Source organism: Rutilus rutilus (genome assembly GCF_951802725.1).
Source record: "Rutilus rutilus genome assembly, chromosome: 17".
Taxonomy (NCBI): domain Eukaryota; kingdom Metazoa; phylum Chordata; class Actinopteri; order Cypriniformes; family Leuciscidae; genus Rutilus; species Rutilus rutilus.
Window position 1 is genome coordinate 494,601 of NC_140230.1, and position 20,629 is coordinate 515,229.

The following is a 20,629-nucleotide window of genomic DNA, read 5'->3' on the forward strand; positions in this document are numbered from 1 at the left end:
AATCACAGACAGGTCTGATGTGCTTCATCCAATGACAGACAGGTCTGAAGCGCTTCAGCTAATCACAGACAGGTCTGATGCACTTCAGCCAATAACAGACAGGTCTGATGCACTTCAGCCAATCACAGACAGGTCTGATGTGCTTCAGCCAATCACAGACAGGTCTGATGTGCTTCATCCAATGACAGACAGGTCTGATGCACTTACTTCAGCTAATCACAGACAGGTCTGATGCACTTACTTCAGCCAATAACAGACAGGTCTGATGCGCTTCAGCCAATCACAGACAGGTCTGATGCGCTTCAGCCGATAACAGACAGGTCTGATGTGCTTCAGCCAATCACAGACAGGTCTGATGTGCTTCATCCAATGACAGACAGGTCTGAAGCGCTTCAGCTAATCACAGACAGGTCTGATGCACTTCAGCCAATAACAGACAGGTCTGATGCACTTCAGCCAATCACAGACACTTGTGGACTTTCTGCGCGAGGTATGAATCAGTACTGGGCTTCCAGTATGAATGAAACAGATGACATGAGAGTGTTTAGCGCTCCATATCGCTATCATCTCCCCATTTTGGGTAAAAATAGAAAAATAATACTAAAGTACTTTGTAACGTAGTTACTTGAGTAGTTTTTAAGCAAACTACTTATTTACTCTTAATTGAGTCATATTATTTTTCAGTACTTCTACTTGTACTGAAGTAAATTATTACTTAAGTAGCAATACTTTTACTTAAGTACATTTTTAGTACTCTTTCCACCACTGTTCTACAGAAATCTGATCATTTAAATTGAATATGTCGATTTACATATTTTTTTAAGAATATGTATATGTGGCAACATACTGTATATGTTTAAAAGAACAGCATTTATTTGATAAATGTCTTTGCTGTCAATTTTGATTCATTTAATGCATCGTTGTTGAATTAAAAGTATTAATTCCTTCCAAAAAGAAAACCCCTCACTGATCCCAGATAGTTTAGGACATTAGGTATCACAGCAAATATCACTGGAAGTGAGTCAGCGGTGAGTCAGAGAGGAAGGTAATGTGGCATGGTCTGATGTGCCTTCAGTTACAGCTTATTTTTGTGCTGCTTTTGTTTTGTTTTCCCTTGTAAACGTTTTGTCAGAGATTTACACAAATATTGGACATTCCAGTATTTGTTTAGTATTTGTTGAGATTGTTATTCCTGCCATAATAACAAACAATTATAACAAAGAATATCATTGTTAACATCATCATCATATTCCTTTATTTTTACCAAAACAGGGGAAATTGTGAAAGCTCTGTTGAACTGTTTAAAGAGGTTGCGTGTGTGGTGGATCTGTGGCTGTATGGAGATGAAGAGAACCAGCTGTGAATGACTCAAGAGATCGTTCTCCGTCAGTTTATGACCTCTACCTCCCGTTTCCCCCATGTTCCACTGGCTGTAGAGGGGCTGAAGTTTATTTACAGCGGTTTATTTTCCACCATGCCAGAAAAGATGCTCCGTTATCACAATTCCCAATTATTTCCCAGTAGCAAATAAGACCTGTGTAAAACACAAAAAATAGTTAAAGATAAAGCAAAAGACACTTAAAAGGTACCTTATGGATACAGTGACCACCGGGTTATTGCTCTGGTGATTTTGCAGGACAATGTGGAACAGGAGCTATTACGCATCTTCTGAAAGAGTACAGCATCTCCGGATCCAAAAGCAAGCGCAGAAGAAGCAAAAACAAGCGAATGAAGATTGCTAATGCTGGGTACACACCAAAAGATTTTTTACATCTTATAAGATTTTCAAAATGTGATAGACCACACACATGAGGACAAAAAATCCTAGATTTTTGCTCCTATAGTGTGTGGTGTGCCATGATGTGACAAAGACAGCACACCACACACAAACAGATGTTAAACCACAGTCTCGACTGTGAACACAGGAAATGTGTTCAGAATAAGCATGCTGAACGATATGCAGGTAAAAATTGCGATAGTGTTTGGAATGATTTTGTTGTTGGAACAACAATACTTGTTGGAATTATCAACAAGCTGATCCTCCATCTCTGCTGCCCACATAAATTTCACTTTGTGCTGCGCCATGACTGCGTTTGTTATGCTTCCGTCTTCCATCATTTCGCTTTCTGATTGGATATTGTTTCGTTTCACATGACAATCTCAATTGACAATTGTCCTCGGGGTTCCCCCACACATCAGGATTTCTGATCGTAAATATTAAACATGTTGAATATTTACGATTCGCGATCGGGGCGGCTCTGACGTTCTTCCGATCAGGTTCGGACACTCTTAACACAACTCACACCAAGGGAATATCTGATGAGATAATCTGTAGAACCATCAAGATAATCGGGACACAGCTAGGATTGTCGGAAGGGGGGAAATCGGCCCAAAATCAGCCCGATTATCTTTTGGTGTGTACCCAGCATTATGCACAAGTAAACAAACGGGATCATCAAACATTCAATAGCTGTTACGATCACCAGCTGGAGTGCCCTGGAGAGCCACCAGAGAGCGCTCCACATCAGACTATTGTCATTCCTTCACAAACTACATCCCCCATAATTCTCTGCCTGGACTCATCAGCACTCATTGTTTTCATCTGTCTCATCTTCTTGTTTGCTCACCCTATATAAGCCTGGTTCTTTCTGTCATTCCCTGCAAAGTCTTGTTTAGTGTTTGTACTGCAGTTCTGAGCATTCTGTCTGTTATTCCTGTGTTCTTGGTTTTGATCTCTGCCTGTCCTTGGATTTTCCCTTTTGCCCGTGTCCCTGTGACCCTGCTAGTGTTTGGACTGATTACCCGGTGTTTATGACCTCTTGTCTGTTTTTTTGCATTACGATTTTGGATTACCATCTAACTGCATTTAGATCCTCAACCTTTGTGTCTCAGAGCAGTACGATACAGAGGTGGGCGGATTCAAGAAGATGAGACACAGGTGAAAACAATGAGTGCTGATGAGTCCAGGCAGTGGATTATGGGGGATGTAGTTTGAGAGGGAATGACAATAGTCTGTTGTGGAGCGCCCTCTGGTGGCTCTCAAGGGCACTCCAGCTGGTGATCGTAACAATAGCATATAAATCAAAGCTGCCTAACGTTACCGGATTAAATGTCTAACCCACGAAGACATTTAGGACTGTTTGGATCGCTGTTCTGAATCCGATCCGGACAAAGTCCTTGACAAAAATGTGATTTTCTCAGCTTTTTGTTAAAAATTTTGTTTGTTCAAAAGCAGAGGCTCTATTTTCCTGTCTGCTATCTTTGAACATATGGTATATTCAGATATTCATTCAACAAAACATTCTAGGGGCCATGAGAGTTGTTGAAATTGATCAAAAATGCTGGCGCTGGCTGGCAACATTAGTACAGTATGGCAGAATTATTGTACTGACACATTTAGAGAATATTCACACGTGTGGCATTTTGCACATGTTGTGATAAACAGTGACGAATGTGAAATGAAGGTGGCGTCAGATGTAGAAGCTGTTGTGGAAGATTATGGTGTGGAGGCATTGGGTTTGGCTGACATTTCGTGCAGCACATCAGAATCATCAGCAAGAGCTTAATTCCAGTTATTACACTGCTTCAACTGGTGCATATTGGGAACAGGATGGACAGAGTGTGGCAGAAGGAACACAAACTGCACATTATGCCAGTGCTGACTAGAGAGATGTCTCACCACAACATAGAGCGAGCACAGAGGAAGACATGTTATAGGGCCTCATTCATAAAACTTTATGTGTGTTTAATTCCAAAAAGTTTGCAGGTGTGGAGACAGCTGATGTCAGCGGATTGCTGAATTAACATCTGAGTCTTAGGAATGAGAATCCAGTAGATTTCCAGTGATTAGAGAGAGCCGGTCCAGAGGAGAACTGGTCCCCGACTGAGCCTGGTTTCTCCTAAGGATTCTTCTCCTTTTCTGCCACCTGATGGAGTTTGGGTTCCTTGCCACTGTCACCTCTTTTCTTGCTTAGTTGGGGTTTAAAAAGTCACTTATTCCCTGCCAGTGTTTTCAAAAAAAGTTGCCAGCCAGTACCAGCATTTTTCATCATAATAACACAACTTCCATGGTTAACTTTCTAATGGTTAGAGAGTCAGACTGGTCACCAGACAGGTCATTGGGTTTGATTCTCAATGACTGAGGTGTCCTTGATCAAGACTAACCCCCTTCCTTCCCTGTGCGCCGCAGTCAATGGCTGCCCACTGCTCCGTGTGTGTGTGTGTGTGTGTGTTCACTTCTCACTACTCCTAATTTGTGTGCACTAACTTGGATGGCTTAAATGCTGAGGACAAATTCCAAGTAAGCGTTGTCATACTCCGCCTTCACTTCACTTTTTTTTTAAACAGTCAAAATAATATCAAAAAGAAAATAATACATCAAAAGAAAGAACAGAGCCTCAGGTTTTAACAACAACAAAACATTTTATTCTAGCTTCATGCATTTTAGATTGTTTATTTCTTCAATGTATGATAGTCTCAGCGTGTTTGTCTAGAAACTTATTTTTTCAAGTCGTTTCCTCTAGTTTGGAGTGGCAAATGACATTTAGGAAATGTCTTCCTCCTTGCACACACACCCCATTGGTGGAAAAACTGCACCTCAAATGACCAGATGAGTCCCAGTCTAAGGACTGCTAGTTCATCCTAGATGTCTGTTTCTTGGCGAGCAACTACATGACCTCACCTTGCATGCCTCCTTTCGTCCCCGATCTACATGTGGACATGGCTTCTGGTCACACAGTGTCAGTGTTATTGAACTGAACTGAATCAACATTGAACTGACTAGAGCTAAATAATGATACTATTGTCTTTTTAGAGCTCCTTCACTTTGAATTTGTCTCATGTTTAATGAAGTTTGCATCGATTCTGTTCTCCCTGGATCTACATGCGTACATGGCTTCTGGTCATGCAGTGTCAGCCCGCACACCCTGGCACGTCTTCCAAGCCTAACAAGCACACTTTATGAGAGACTTGGATGACGCTGCTCCATTGGATGCAGAGGCTGTTTGTGAGCTGTGCAGAGCATCAGACTTGCAGCAAAGGACTACCAAGCACATCGCATGCTCAGAGAGATGCAGCATGTAAGGAATGGTTGCTGTGAAACGCCATTTGGGCGTCACATTAACCAAGATTTAAGCCTGTCTCTTGACAGTGTTTGTGTCTCAATCAGGACTTTATGGTGATGCGTTTGAGTTTCTTCTTTTCATTGTCCCACCAGAGAGGCTTGTAAGGAGTGGGTTTGAGCTTGGCTCCCCTCAGGACTAAAGACCTTGTTCACAGCCACCTCAGCGAACACACACATGTAGACATTTAGAGAAGTCCGTTTCTGCCAAGCAACCACTTGGGCAGCAAAAGAGAGCCTTGTGTGCCAGCTCGGCGGCAAGTTCCCATTCAGTGGATGACCATGGACCATTGAAACTCCCCAGTTTGCCCTCTTTATGATGACGTATCACACCATAAAACATGGTTGTCATCCAGTTCAGATGGGCACTTCAGAGTTTCAAATTCCCACAGTAGTTTCTGTTCAGAAAAGCCCCTTATAATTCAAGAAATGTATTCTGTTTTGGAAAAAAGCAATAGAAGAGGTTTCTCAGGGTTTTACAGCCTCTATTTTCTAATGCTCGAGAAGGACAGCAAGAATTTTATATAAATAAAACAACCCTTCAGAAAATTGACACAGAAGTATAAAATGTCACAACTGCAAGATGATTGGGTGTTTTCTTTACTTCTCTTTGTAGCGTATCAGTTTCGCGTCCTCCTGTTCAGGTTGTCCCTGGCTCCTCAGACTTTTTCGGAGTGTGGCTCTGATAATGTTAAGGCTTCAGAATATTCACATCATGATTTATCTCATGATTTATCTTATCGATTGGCTGGCCCACTCGGAGTGTCTGGCAGCACAGCATCAGGATTTTGTCCTCAAGCTTTTGAAAGACTTGGGGCTGTGAGTGAACTGGGATAAGAGTGTTCTGTTGTCACAGCAGCAGACAAGTTTTTTGGTTCTGGAGTTGGACTTTGTGTGAATGTGTAAGTGTGTCTGGCATCATCTGAAATTGTGATGACTATGGCAGTGTGTACAGATGATCATGGTCAGGCATTTTCCTTCTGAAAGAGCATTTCACAGGATGGTTGCAGAATTACCCTGATTTACCCTGATGATGGTTGCAGAATAACCGTGCTCATAGGCATAATTTGCGGGTGGGACGGGTGGGACATGTCCCCACCACTTTTTGCTAAGGTCGATATTGTCCCCACCACTTTTGAAACATCTCGCGGCACGAATGTACAAATACAAATAAATAAAACATCTCCAGTTAACTAGCAGAGCATTCATTTAGTTCGTTTGTAGGAGGCGATCTAGCACTGAAATGTGTTGTTTTTGAAATCAAGTGATCAAAGTGCTCGTTGCCGCTGCGATCAGATACAGATACAGACACAGGCGCGGATACTGTGTTCTCTTGTGGCTCGCGCACAGTCTTCACTCGGACGCGTGCTTCAATCCGTTGTGGAGACTCTCTATTCGTTCCGGTGAAATTACAAAACAAAATGCTTGCCTGATATACAACCACTGATGATAAACATAATCGGTTTTAATGAAAAAAAAAAAAAAAAAAAAAACTACGAGTCAACGATATAAAAATATAGCCTACGAGTGCGGATTAGAACCCACAACCTCTGACATGCTTGGTAAAAGTTCTACCACTGGACCATTTCAATATACACATTTCTATAACGGATTTACCCAAACCAACATATATCAGACCTCATTAAACGACAAATTAAACCCATGCACTATTTCAATCGATTGCTGGACATCGTAATGTTATTGTACATACATCGATTTATGATTTAGCATTCATAAATCCCCCCCCCCCCCCGTTTTTTTTTTTTAAAAACCCGTCCCACCCACTTTTTAAAACAAAGTTACGCCACTGACCGTGCTGCATGTGAGAGCCTTTCAGCTGTGGATGAAATTCATGAAATCTGAATCCTCAAGAGGGTTGTGACCCATGTTAATGTTGATGCGTAGCCCCCTCCTGTGGGCACATGGCAATGTACAATTGTATTTGCTCAGAGGTCAAGTCAGGGGTGTCCACTGTTCTGCAGAGTTCAGCTCCAACATGGAGCAGGATTAGAAACCCCTGGCTTAAGTGGTGCGGTTTTATGTCTTGGTCTGCTGTGAGGAATGTGGATCCTGTACATTGCACCTTTGGTTCAGTGTTAGTTTACATGCAAGAGCATTTTGACGCTTAATCTCTTACGACGGCACTGCTGTTGGCATTGGCATCTTTTAAGAGAGTCAGTGATTTGCATGCATTTTCAGTCGGATCAGTGTATATGGACTTTGCACTGGGCCTGTTGAATGTTGTATTGAGACCTCGCTTTGTTTACATGGCTAAGGTTATCTCTACACCTTTCTGATCTTAACTTATTCCCTTGCAAGCTTTTACTCCTCCCCCATTTAAGTTGGAGGAATGGGAAATACAGGTTATGATCCAGTTAGGACCTTAAAGACTTATGCTTACTGTACAGTGCAGTGGCATATGTTTGACCATCGTCTTGATGTTTTGGAGGTTCTAACAGATGAACTACGGTTGCTAAGCAGAGAATTTCTCAACAGCTGTCCAGTATGATTTCAGGAGCCTGTGGGGCGCATGGTTTGCCTTTGCCTCTGGGTATTTGGCACATTCTCCTCTGAGTGTGGCATCTATGTAAGCCATGGTAAAAGGGCCTCTTTGTAAGACGTTTGTATGGCGGAAAGTTGGTCTTCTCTGCATACTTTTGTCAGATTTTATAACCTGGATGAAGGTTTGGCTCTTGCTGCACAGGGTTTATCAATCTTTGCATGGATTTGATTCGTTTTGTCTAGTGTGCAACTATTGTCTTGCAACACAGACTGAGTATTGGCAGCTACAGTTTACATGTCGTGATGGAATACTGTTCCCATTGTGTGATTATGCAGTGTTGTGTTTTCTACAAAAGGAACATTTTTGCTTGGAAGATGGTGCCGGTGTACGTTTAAAGGGATAGTTCACCCAAAAATGAAAATTCTGTCATCATTTACTCTCCCTCAAGTTGTTCCAAACCTGTATGACTTTCTTTCTTCTGCTAAACACAAAAGAAGATATTTTAAAGAAGGTTGGTAATTAAACAGTTGCTGGTCCCCATTGACATCCATAGTATTTTTTTTTCCTACTATGGAAGTCAATGGGGTCCATCAGTCGTTTGGTTACCGACTTTCTTCAAAATATCTTCTTTTGTGTTCAGCAGAAAAAAGAAAGTCATACAGGTTTGGAACAACTTGAGGGAGAGTAAATGATGACAGAATTTTCATTTTTGGGTAAACTATTCCTTTAATGGACTTGGTTAAAACGCGACTCTACCTCTGCTCTGGTCTGCTCTGGTCCTTTTAAATATTTGAAGCTCATACTAGGAGAATTTTAAAGAAGGACAAGGTGAACTTCGGCCCTTTGCTACGGCACCGCCGCTACTTATTCCAACATGGCTGCAACATGAGCCAAGGACCCCTTTGCCGAAGAAACGCCACTGCCGTGGAAAGCGAGGAGGAAAACTGGTGAAACTAAAAGCTTAGTCTCTCTCGTGAGATTGCTGTGACCAGTGAATGTGCTGCTATGAGATCCACTGCATCTCCAATGGATTGGAGTAAACTTGCAGAATCTTCGCCCTGTACCGTTTTGCTTTCAGCGGTGTCATGATGCCATTTTGGAGGACCATAAAACAGCCACCAAGTTGGCCTTGATAAAAGTGCGTTCTTTAAAAAATAAGACCTTTATTTTAAATGAGTTCACTAGGGCTTTGAATATTGACTTTTTATTTATCTCAAAGACCTGACCTACCATTGGTGGTATGCTCTTGGAGAACTTGGTCCTAGTACTTTTTACATTTTTAATTTTCCATGGGATACTGAAAGGGGAGGAGGACTAGCTTAAATTTTTACTCACACCTTGCTCAAGTTTAATCTTTTTTTCCAAGTAGTGTTGCTTTCGTCAACGAAAATTATGATGAAATATTGTCGTCAACGAACCTTTATCACCTGACGAAAACGAGACGAGACGCAACGTAAATGCTGGTCATGTGACAATGACTAAAATAAAATGTCTCTTCATTTTCGTTGACGAAAACGAGACGAGACGAAATGTTATAACGTCACGCAAATGAGAGAGTTGTGCGTGAACCCATAGCTTTGTCGGCTTTAAATTCTGGTTTGCGATCTGGTCACCCGATTATCAGCGAATTTAACAATATTATTCCATTAGTTATTCCATTAAAATGTCTCATTGATATATTTGACACATTCATAATAATTACTTTTGCCGGTTCTTTGTGACAGCTGTTATGTGTGTTATTGGCAGATCACCCTCTGGTTACATAAATGCATCACCACTGCATCAGCACCAGAACATTTATCAGAATCAGAATCAGAATCAGAAAGAGCTTTATTGCCAAGTGTGCTTGCACCCACAAGGAATTTTTCTTGGTACTGAAGCTTCCAGTGCACATATACAAATACAAATACAACAAGAACATAGTAATACAAATTCTAAGAATGAAAATATATAAAAAATAAATAAAAATAGTATAAAAGTAAAAAAGTAGGGTCACAGTTGGGTTTAGTCTGAATAAACATTTACAGATTATGAACATATTTACAGTATTTGAGTAGTATGAATAATATAAATATCACCTGAATTAGAGAATATTACACTAGACAGTGGGAGTCTAGCGCATGTTACAGATTATAAACATATTTACAGTATTTGAGTAGTATGAATAATATAGATATAAATATCACCTGAGTTTATTGCACTAGACAGTGGGAGTATTGCACTTACAGGCATATGCTTTGGGGGGCATGTTAAGTGTTCAGAAGGGAAATGGCCTGTGGAAAGAAACTGTTCCTGTGCCTGGAAGTTCTTGTGGCCAGTGATCTGTGTCGCCGTCCTGACGGTAACAGTTCAAACAGGGGATGTCCAGGGTGAGTGGAGTCTGTGATGATTTTACCTGCTCTCTTCCTCACTCTGGAAGAGTACAGGTCCTGGAGGGTTGGCAGGGGGGCACCAATAATCCTCTCTGCAGTCCGGACTGTCCGTTGTAGTCTCCTGATGTCCGATTTGGTAGCTGAACCAAACCAGACAGTGATGGAAGTGCTTAAGACAGACTCAATGACGGCTGAGTAGAACTGGATCAGCAGCTCCTGTGGCAGATTGAACTTCTTCAGCTGGCGAAGGAAGTACAGTCTCTGCTGGGCCTTTTTCACAATGGAGTCAATGTGATTTGCCCACTTCAGGTCCTGGGAGATGGTAGAGCCCAGGAACCTGAATGACTCCACTGCTTCCACAGTGCTGTTCATGATGGTGAGAGGAGGGAGTGCTGGGGGTTTTCTCCTGAAGTCCACGATCATCTCCACTGTTTTGAGTGTGTTCAGCTCAAGGTTGTTTTAGCTGCACCAGACAGCCAGCTGTTCAACCCCCAGTCTGTAAGCAGACTCGTCACCATTTTGGATGAGACCGATGACAGTGGTGTCGTCTGCAAATTTCAGGAGCTTGACAGAGGGGTCTTTAGAAGTGCAGTCATTAGTGTACAGGGAGAAGAGCAGTGGGGAGAGAACGCACCCTTGGGGGGCGCCAGTGCTGATGGTGAGGGTCCTGGATGTGAGTTTCCCCAGTCTCACTAGCTGCTGCCGGTCCGTCAGGAAGCTGGAGATCCACTGACAGATTGTGGATGGCATGGAGAGCTGAGTCAGTTTGGCTGTGAGAAGATCAGGGATGATGGTATTGAAGGCCGAACTGAAGTCCACAAATAAGATCCGTGCATAAGTCCCAGGTCTGTCAAGATGTTGCAGGATATAGTGCAGTCCCATGTTGACTGCATCATCCACAGACCTGTTTGCTCTGTAAGCAAACTGAAGGGGATCCATCAGGGGTCCGGTGATGTCCTTCAGATAGGCCAACACCAGTCTTTCAAACGACTTCATGACCACAGACGTGAGAGCGACAGGTCTGTAGTCATTAAGTCCAGTGATTTTAGTTTTTTTGGGAACCGGAATGATAGTGGAGCGTTTGAAGCAGCAGGGAACTTCACACTGCTCCAATGATCTGTTGAAGATCTGCGTGAAGACTGGAGCCAGTTGGTCAGCACAGGCTTTTAGACAAGCAGATGAGATGCCGTCTGGGCCTGAAGCTTTCCTAGTCTTCTGTTTTTTGAAGACTCTGCTCACGTCCTCCACACAGACCTTAAGCTCAGGTTGGATGGCAGAAGGGGGGAGGAGAGGGGTTGCAGGAGGTGATGGTGGATGTGTGAAGTGCACATCAGGGCGGGTGTGAGGTGTGAGTCTGGGCTTCTCAAACCTGCAATAGAATGCATTGAGAGTGTCAGCCAGTTGTTGATTCTCCACAGATGGGGGGGATGGTGATTTGTAGTTGGTGATGTTCCTCAGGCCTCTCCAGACTGATGCCGGGTCGTTGGCTGAAAACTGTTTTTTCAGCTTTTCAGAGTAGCTTCTTTTAGCAACTCTGATCTCCTTTGTCAGTTTGTTTCTGGCCTGGTTATACAAGATTTTATCCCCACTTCTGTAAGCATCCTCTTTGGCATGACGAAGCTGTTTGAGTTTCCCAGTAAACCATGGTTTATCATTAGTGAATGATAAGAATGTCCTGGTAGGAATGCATGTATCCTCACAGAAACTGATATATGATGTTACAGTATCTGTGAGCTCATCCAGATCGGTGGCTGCAGCTTCAAAAACAGTCCAATCAGTGCAATCGAAGCAGGCCTGGAGATCCTGCTCTGCTTCGTTGGTCCATCTTTTTACAGTCCTTAATACAGGTTTAGCTGATTTCAGTTTCTGCCTGTAGGTCGGTATAAGATGAACCAAACAGTGATCAGAGAGCCCCAAAGCTGCCCGTGGGACGGAGTGATACGCATTCTTTATCGTGGTGTAACAGTGGTCCAATATATTACTGTCTCTGGTAGGACATGTAACATGCTGTCTGTATTTTGGCAGTTCACGGGAGAGATTTGCTTTGTTAAAATCCCCAAGAATGATTAAAAGAGAGTCTGGGTACCTTTGTTCCATTTCAGCTATATGTTCAGCCAGCTGTTGTAGCGCCGCGCTCACACACGCGTCTGGAGGAATGTAAACATTCGCGAGAATGAATGAGGAAAACTCCCGCGGCGAGTAGAAAGGTTTACAGTTTATGAAATGCACCTCTAAATTAGGAGAGCACATCTTCTTCAGTGTTGTTACATCTGAACACCAACTTTCGTTAATGTAGAAACACAATCCACCACCTCTCGTTTTCCCCGTTAGTTCCGCGATGCGATCCGCTCGGAACAGCTGGAAGCCCGGCAGATGTAGTGCGTTGTCCGGTATGGCTTCACTCAGCCAGGTTTCAGTGAAGCACAGAGCAGCGGAGTTTAAAAAATCCTTGTTAGTGCCGGTGAGGAGAAGAAGTTCGTCCATTTTGTTAGGAAGAGATCGGAGATTCGCAAGATGAATACTGGGTAGTGCAGTGCGGAGGCCGCGCTCGCGGAGTTTAACCAGCGCGCCGGCGCGCTTCCCGCGTTTGCGTCTGACCGCGCGTTTTAACAACACCGCTGCCCCTCCAACGAGAATGTCCAGTAAAACGTCTGAGTAATCAAAATCTGTAAAAAACTTGTCTGGTGTGTGTTTCCTAATGTCCAGAAGTTCGTCTTTGGTGAAACTGATAGGAAAAGAATGACTAAACGCAGAACAAACGAACAAAAACAACACAATGACTGGAGAGCTCCACACCGAGGCAGCCATCCGCGGCGCCATCTTGGATCAGAGAATATTTTAGAGAATAATCTAGAAAAAGTAAAGTAGAAAAGTAGAAAGTAAAGTAGGTAAAGTAGAAAAACGCTGTAGGACAGATAGCCTACATTTGTACTTGCATGTCAAATTCTTTTTAACACAGTTTTGTCACGACACACACATGAGAAAGACAGATCAAATTGCAGTAATATTTATTGGGTAATCCGTATTCGTAATCCAGTCCAGGCAAGGGTCAAAATCCATACAGGCAATCCAAAAACAAGAACAAAACAAGAAACAGACGAGAAACAAGCAAGAACAGACCTCAGGAAGTGGTGTGACATTAAACAAGGAATCAACAACAATCACAGAAACAAACAGGGTATATATACACACAGATACTAACAAGGTGACGGGAAACAGCTGTGTGCAATGATCAATGAGTGACAGAACAGGATGATGGGAAATGTAGTATGAGTGAAAGACACCGTGGGGGAAGAGGACCTCTAGTGGTTACCCAGGGAAACACAAACCAGACACTGTGACAATACCCCCCCCCCTCTACGGAGCGGCTACCAGACGCTCCAAGACACAACTACAAAACAAAACGAGTCCAGGAGGGAGGTGGAACGGTGGAGGATCAGGGGGAGGGATGGGGGGCCAGGTCCATGAAGGGGAACAGGAACAGGGGGTGACGGCTTAGCCGGCGGCCAGGGCGAAACAGACAGTCCATCGGGCGGCCAGGGCGGAGACGACAGTCCATCGGGTGGCCTGGGCGGAGACGACCGTCCATCGGACGGCCAGGGAGAAGACATCAGTCGATCGGGCGGCCAGGGTGGAGTAGGTCGTGCAGGCGGCCAGGGCGGAGACGACAGGCGGAGACTTTCCCTCGGGCGGCCACGGTGGAGGCTCAGGAACAGACACCGGCTCAGGAACAGGAACAGACACTGGCTCCAGCACAGTGTCCGGGGTTCCAACCGAACTGGAGGCTGCCATCTTGGTGGTGTGTGCAGTCCAGGCACGCAGGACAGCAACCATATAAAAAGTGAAGACAGCCCTCTTGGCCGTGGCAGGTCTCTGGATCGGCAGACGTGACGTGAACAGTCTCGGGATCTGCAGACGTGACGTGAACAGTCTCTGGATCGGCAGAACTCATGTGATCCTCATGTGCTCACACATGTGATCACAGATCCAATTGCAGTAATATTTATTGGGTAATCCGTATTCGTAATCCAGTCCAGGCAAGGGTCAAAATCCATACAGGCAATCCAAAAACAAGAACAAAACAAGAACAAAACAAGAACAAAACAAGAACAAAACAAGAACAAAACAAGAACAAAACAAGAACAAAACAAGAACAGACCTCAGGAAGTGGTGTGCCATTAAACAAGGAATCCACAACATTCACAGAAACAAACAGGGTATATATACACACAGATACTAACAAGGTGACGGGAAACAGCTGTGTGCAATGATCAATGAGTGACAGAACAGGATGATGGGAAATGTAGTATGAGTGAAAGACACCGTGGGGGAAGAGGACCTCTAGTGGTTACCCAGGGAAACACAAACCAGACACTGTGACAAGTTTATTTGTAAAGCGCGTTTCACACGCACGGGTGATTTTTAGTTTCACTTTCTCTGGCAGCGCAATCTCAAACATAGCCTAAATATCTCGCCCTTGTGGAGGATAAAATTCGCTCTTCAGACCAATTTACATCAAGTAGAAAACATGAAGATATCAGAAAAGAGATCAATGGTCTCTTTCCTGCTCGTGTCCCACATCCCTCTCAAAGCGCAGAGCGGTAGGCTATATCACGCGTCTTTGTGTGGAAATATAAAACGATTTTTTATTTTTTTAAACAACCCCCATAAAAGTTGGTCCATTACCACCGCGGTGGTAAAAAAAAAACTGCCACCGTCACAGCCCTAAATATAATAAGATAACCTTGTTTGAAATACTATATTGACTGGGTTAAATAGAATTGCATTACTAAAAAGAGACTAAAATACAATTTTCATTGACTAAAACTAGACTAAAATGTCATCAGTTTTCGTCAACTAAAACTTGACTAGACTAAACAGAGTATGAACGTGACTAAAACTAATCAAAACTAAAATGACAGCTTGACACAAAGACTAGACTAAAACTCAAATTAAAACAGGCCGCCAAAAACAACACTATTTTCAAGCCTTGAACTTCAAGCTTTTGAAAAACAGCTGTATGTGCTGTGCTATGTGCTGTTATTTATCGACCACCAAAAGCTAATAAGGGCTTTATTTCTGAGCTGTCCATTTTTTTCTTGGGGATATTGTCTTGAAAATATGTCAAAGTATTAATGTTGGGGGAATTTAATATACATGTATGTTCACTGACAAGCCCTTTGTCAAAAGATTTTCTCAATCATATTGACTCCTTTGGTCTTTAGTAATTGGTTAATGGTTCTACCATATTCATGGTCTTGATTATCATAGATGATTTCTTGGTAGCTGATAATAATCACATTCTTTTTACTATTGCCCCTTCTGATCAGCTGAAGAAAGTCTGCCCTATTAAGAGTTTGTTTGATAAATTCAAAACACATGTGGACTTCATTGTGAACTGTATGGAAACATTGCAGTCTGTAGAAGTTTAAAAATATATGTTTTTTATGTTAGCGTAGCACACATGAGTGATGAGGTATTGCTGCTGTAGATATACCTGTTTTTTAGGATTTTTAACATTGTTGTTTCTTTGTATGCTTTATAAATACATTGGAATTGGAATTGGAATTGGAATTGGAAACGTATAGGTCAAAAAGTGGAAATGAGACGCTGATTCTAAAGGGTTTCAGACTGACGTGTTCCCACTGCGTGGTTACACTGCATCTACTTCACACTCAGGGACCTAGGGTTACATATAACCTAGATGTTTTCTTGACAAATTTACAACTACAAATCTGGATGTGTGCATGAGAAATGGTGTACACTTTTTTTTTTTTTTATGCAAACTGTTTCCAAATATGCAATGTATACACGAGAACCCTGATCTTTGCCTGATTCCCGCTGTAATGTAGAATTCAAATCCATTATAATCCAATTTTATTTCTCTCCCCTGGCAGCCATCCTTGGTGACTGAGTACATAATCTCAAATTAAATTTGTGTGAAATTAAATTATACAAGCATCAATCTGCATACATACTACAGATCAGTAAATGGGTTTAATTTATTGGACAGGCAGTCGTAATAGCACTGAAGTGTGTGGAATGAAGATATTGAACGGAGTTGTGTCATCTAGATTTGTTTTGTTTTTGTTTTTGGATGGTGACTTCACAGAAGTCATGAAGGAACAGAGAGACAAGAGTAATGGCAAAGAGCCTGATCGCTTGGCTTCAAACTCGGCTGCACTGTATTTTCACATCTTTATTGTGAAAAGACACTTTCTTTTGGAGTGTGAGGTTAATAATAAAAAAATGATATGCTTCAGTAGAGCAGATAAACTGTGTCAAACACAGCTGGGCCGGCAGGCCTGTATCCGGCCACCACAGAGCTAAATTGATGGTTGTTGCAATGGAGAGGACATGAAAAACTGCCCCTTTTTCTTTACTGTATGACATGAATAGAGTTCTAGGTGTCGCCTATTTTCCCACTGCATCCCCAGCCGCTCTTACTGCAGTGCTGAGTGACAGCTGGATGAGAGACAGCACAGATGTAAAAAGACTCTGATTTCCAGAGTTGTGAGGAACGATACATTCAAATATCATTGTCTGAGCTAGTGTTTAGAAGCAGACGTGTCTGCCTGGGGATGATGAACATCTCACTGCTGTCTGAACACACACATTTGGTACAGGGAATATATGCCATATTTGCCATTTTATGTTACTGAATGGCTTTTACAGTTTTCAGAGAGATCAGAGTGGATGGAATAAACCTTTACACTTCTTTCTGTGCAATCTGCCTACGTTTAACTCGGCTTTCGCCACCTCTAAAATATCAGAGATATAGGAGATTAGCAGGGTTCAACTGCAGGAGATGGTCTCATTCATTGTATATTTACAGAGCTATTCTAAATAGATGTAACTCATCAATGTCCATCAGAGAAATATGCAAAAGTATGTGGCAACCAGGGCGGGGCCGAGAGCTGTGGGAACGGAGTGAGGCCTGTGGCGCGAGTGTTAATGAAGCCTCGAGTCTCACGGAGGAGCTCCGAAAGAATAAAAGGAGGAGTGACGACAGTGAAGGACCAGAGAGGACCAAGCCTGGACTATTTATGTTGTGTTTTGTTATGTTTATACGTGGCAGTTGTCCGTGAGGGGCTGCCATTTTACTTTCGTTTTGTTGTTTGTTTATTTTATGATAAAAATGTTTTGAACGTTCGCCGGTTCCCGCCTCCTCCTTCCCTGAGCCTTTAACATTGTTACAAAGTGCATTACATTACAAAGTGTATTTTGTTACATCTATATGGAAGTAAAATAATGGCAAACGTATTTGAAACAAAAAAGCTTGTTCAATTGCACTACTTGGAAAAAATATGCATTTCATTACATTAACCAGGCTTGCATTTTAATGCATTGTATTTTTAGGGCTTGCATTTTAACGGACTGAAGTCCTCCTGGGATGAAAATCCAGCTTTTAATGTTGTTTATATGTCTATGTGGTGTTTTTAATGTGCTTTAAGGCAAACCATGTGTAAATTCATAAGTCGACACCATTGCTGAGTATTTTCTCCTTAAAACTGCAGTGAACCAAAGACAGTCTCAAAAACACGCTTTGAAATCGCTAGTGTTTGTGACGTCACAAACTACCTTGTGACCAATCAGATCAACGTGTGATCGTCAACCAGTGGATCTCTGAGCTGAGTGGGTGATTGGCGGCGGGGCTCATTTGCATATTCATAGAACCGCGCATACTAAATTAGGTAAGGGTGTCGAGTTACATGCAAGATATTTTAAGGCATGACGAATTTTTTTATGTTTAAATGTCATTTTGCTGATCAAAGATGAGTTTTAAGGGATACAATTATTGACTACTTTAAGCTGTGAATATTTCAATTCAAAACATTTCGCACACATTTTCATTATTAAAAATTCAATTATCCATATTCACCTTTCAGATTTCACTTCCAAAATATCCATTCTGTTTAAAAATACAACCTATAGTATTCGAAACATTTGTTTCCACAAATTCAGTGGTTCAAATTCACCAGAAAATTAAACAATTCCCATCCGGGAACTGAAAGAACAGCAGATTACCAATTCATAATCTCCATCTGCTGTTAGTCGACCTCACCAGCAGGTGGTGCAAGCGCGTGTTGACAAAGACCAAAGCAACAGTTAGTAGAGTCAGTAATTCATTTATTAAAACGGATTTACAGAAATGGAGCATGTGGTAAGTGTTTGTGATGAGTGTGTGTGTGTGTGTGTGTAGAAGATTGGACTTTGTCTCAAATTCTATTTCATTAGTGCAATACATGCCACTGCTTAGAAGGGAAATGTTAGGAACAGACATTGTTTGAGTATGGATGGATGGATGTGTGGATGAATAGATGAAATTATCCAGTCTGAATTTCAGTGACAGGTCAGTGTGATTGAGCATCGTGGCACCAATGACTCAAATTACCACAGCAGATTCCCTTGCTGCCAATAAATGCTGCAGCAACTGCTTAGCCAGCCCAACTAATCATGTGCGTTTGTCAATGCATTTGAGAGGAGGGATCATTGTCACTTACATGAACCATCACAGTCCTGACTGCTCCCTGTGTGAAAGATAGATGACCTATAGATTTTGTTTACAGTTAACAATCATTTATATAGCCAATATCAATACTGTTTTCTTCCCGTTTCTCCCACATGTGCATTTTCCCCTCACTTACAGAGATAGCTTTAAGTAGGCTTATATATACATTTTTCATAGTAGTTTTTGTTGTTCAAGTTATTCTTATTTTACTCTCCAATCAAGAAAAACTCATAAAGTAATGCCACATAAAATACTGTTTATGTTGGTCCAATAGAGTTAAACATTGTTGGGGAAGCATGTCACGTTACAAGCTACTCATAATTTCAATAAGTTAAACTATAATCATGCTATTCTTTAAAAAAAATTGCAAACAAAATCCGCTCCTCTAACAATTTCAGTAGGAGTACTGCAAGGCTCAGTAGTAGGGCCAATGCTTTTCACTCTGTACATGCTACCCTTGGGAGATATCATTAGGAAGCATGCTAGTTTTGTTGTTACATGTTAGTTGTTACTCTTAAAGCATTATAGTCCTTCAGGTCTATTGCAATCTCAAAATTCTGGCAAGTTGATAATACCTAGAATATCAAAATCGACTGCTGGCGGTAGATCCTTCTCCAATTTAGCACAGAAACTTTGGAATAATCTTCCTAGCATTGTCCGGGAAGCAGACACACTCTGTCAGTTTAAATCTAGACTAAAAACACATCTCTTTAACCTGGCATACACATAGAACATTATCAATTTATATTATTCAAATCAGTTAAATGATTGTTAGGCGGCAAAAATTAGGTCACCCGGAACCGGGAACACTTCCCATAACACCCGATGTACTCGTTACATCATAAGAAGAATAGCATCTACGCTAATGTTAGTCTTTCTGTTTATCCCGAGGTTTACTGTAGTCAGCCGGACCTGGGCCGTATCCAGATCAGATGGTGGACCTGCGCCTAGACACGACCACAACTCATGATGTAGTCAGCTGGATCCGGGCCGTATCCAGATCAGATGGTGGACCTGCGCCTAGACACGACCACAACTCATGATGTAGTCAGCCGGATCCGGGCCGTATCCAGATCAGATGGTGGACCTGTGCCTAGACACGACCACAACTCATGATGTAGTCAGCCGGATCCGGGCCGTATCCAGATCAGATGGTGGACCTGCGCCTAGACATGACCACAACGCATGATGTAGTCAGCCGGATCCAGGCCGTATCCAGATCAGATGGTGGACCTGCGCCTAGACATGACCACAACGCATGATGTAGTCAGCCGGATCCGGGCCGTATCCAGATCAGATGGTGGACCTGCGCCTAGACATGACCACAACGCATGATGTAGTCAGCCGGATCCGGGCCGTATCCAGATCAGATGGTGGACCTGCGCCTAGACATGACCACAACGCATGATGTAGTCAGCCGGATCCAGGCCGTATCCAGATCAGATGGTGGACCTGCGCCTAGACATGACCACAACTCATGATGTAGTCAGCTGGATCCAGGCCGTATCCAGATCAGATGGAGGACCTGCGCCTAGACACGACCACAACGAATGATGTAGTCAGCCGGATCCAGGCCGTATCCAGATCAGATGGTGGACCTGCGCCTAGACATGACCACAACTCATGATGTAGTCAGCTGGATCCAGGCCGTATCCAGATCAGATGGTGGACCTGCGCCTAGACATGACCACAACGCATGATGTAGTCAGCCGGATCCGGGCCATATCCAGATCAGATGGTGGACCTGCGCCTAGACATGACCACAACGCATGATGTAGTCAGCCGGATCCAGGCCGTATCCAGATCAGATGGTGGACCTGCGCCTAGACATGACCACAACTCATGATGTAGTCAGCTGGATCCAGGCCGTATCCAGATCAGATGGAGGACCTGCGCCTAGACACGACCACAACGAATGATGTAGTCAGCCGGATCCAGGCCGTATCCAGATCAGATGGTGGACCTGCGCCTAGACATGACCACAACTCATGATGTAGTCAGCTGGATCCGGGCCGTATCCATATCAGATGGAGGACCTGCGTCTAGACACGACCACAATGCATGATGTAGTCAGCCGGACCCGGGCCGTATCCAGATCAGATGGTGGACCTGCGTCTAGACAC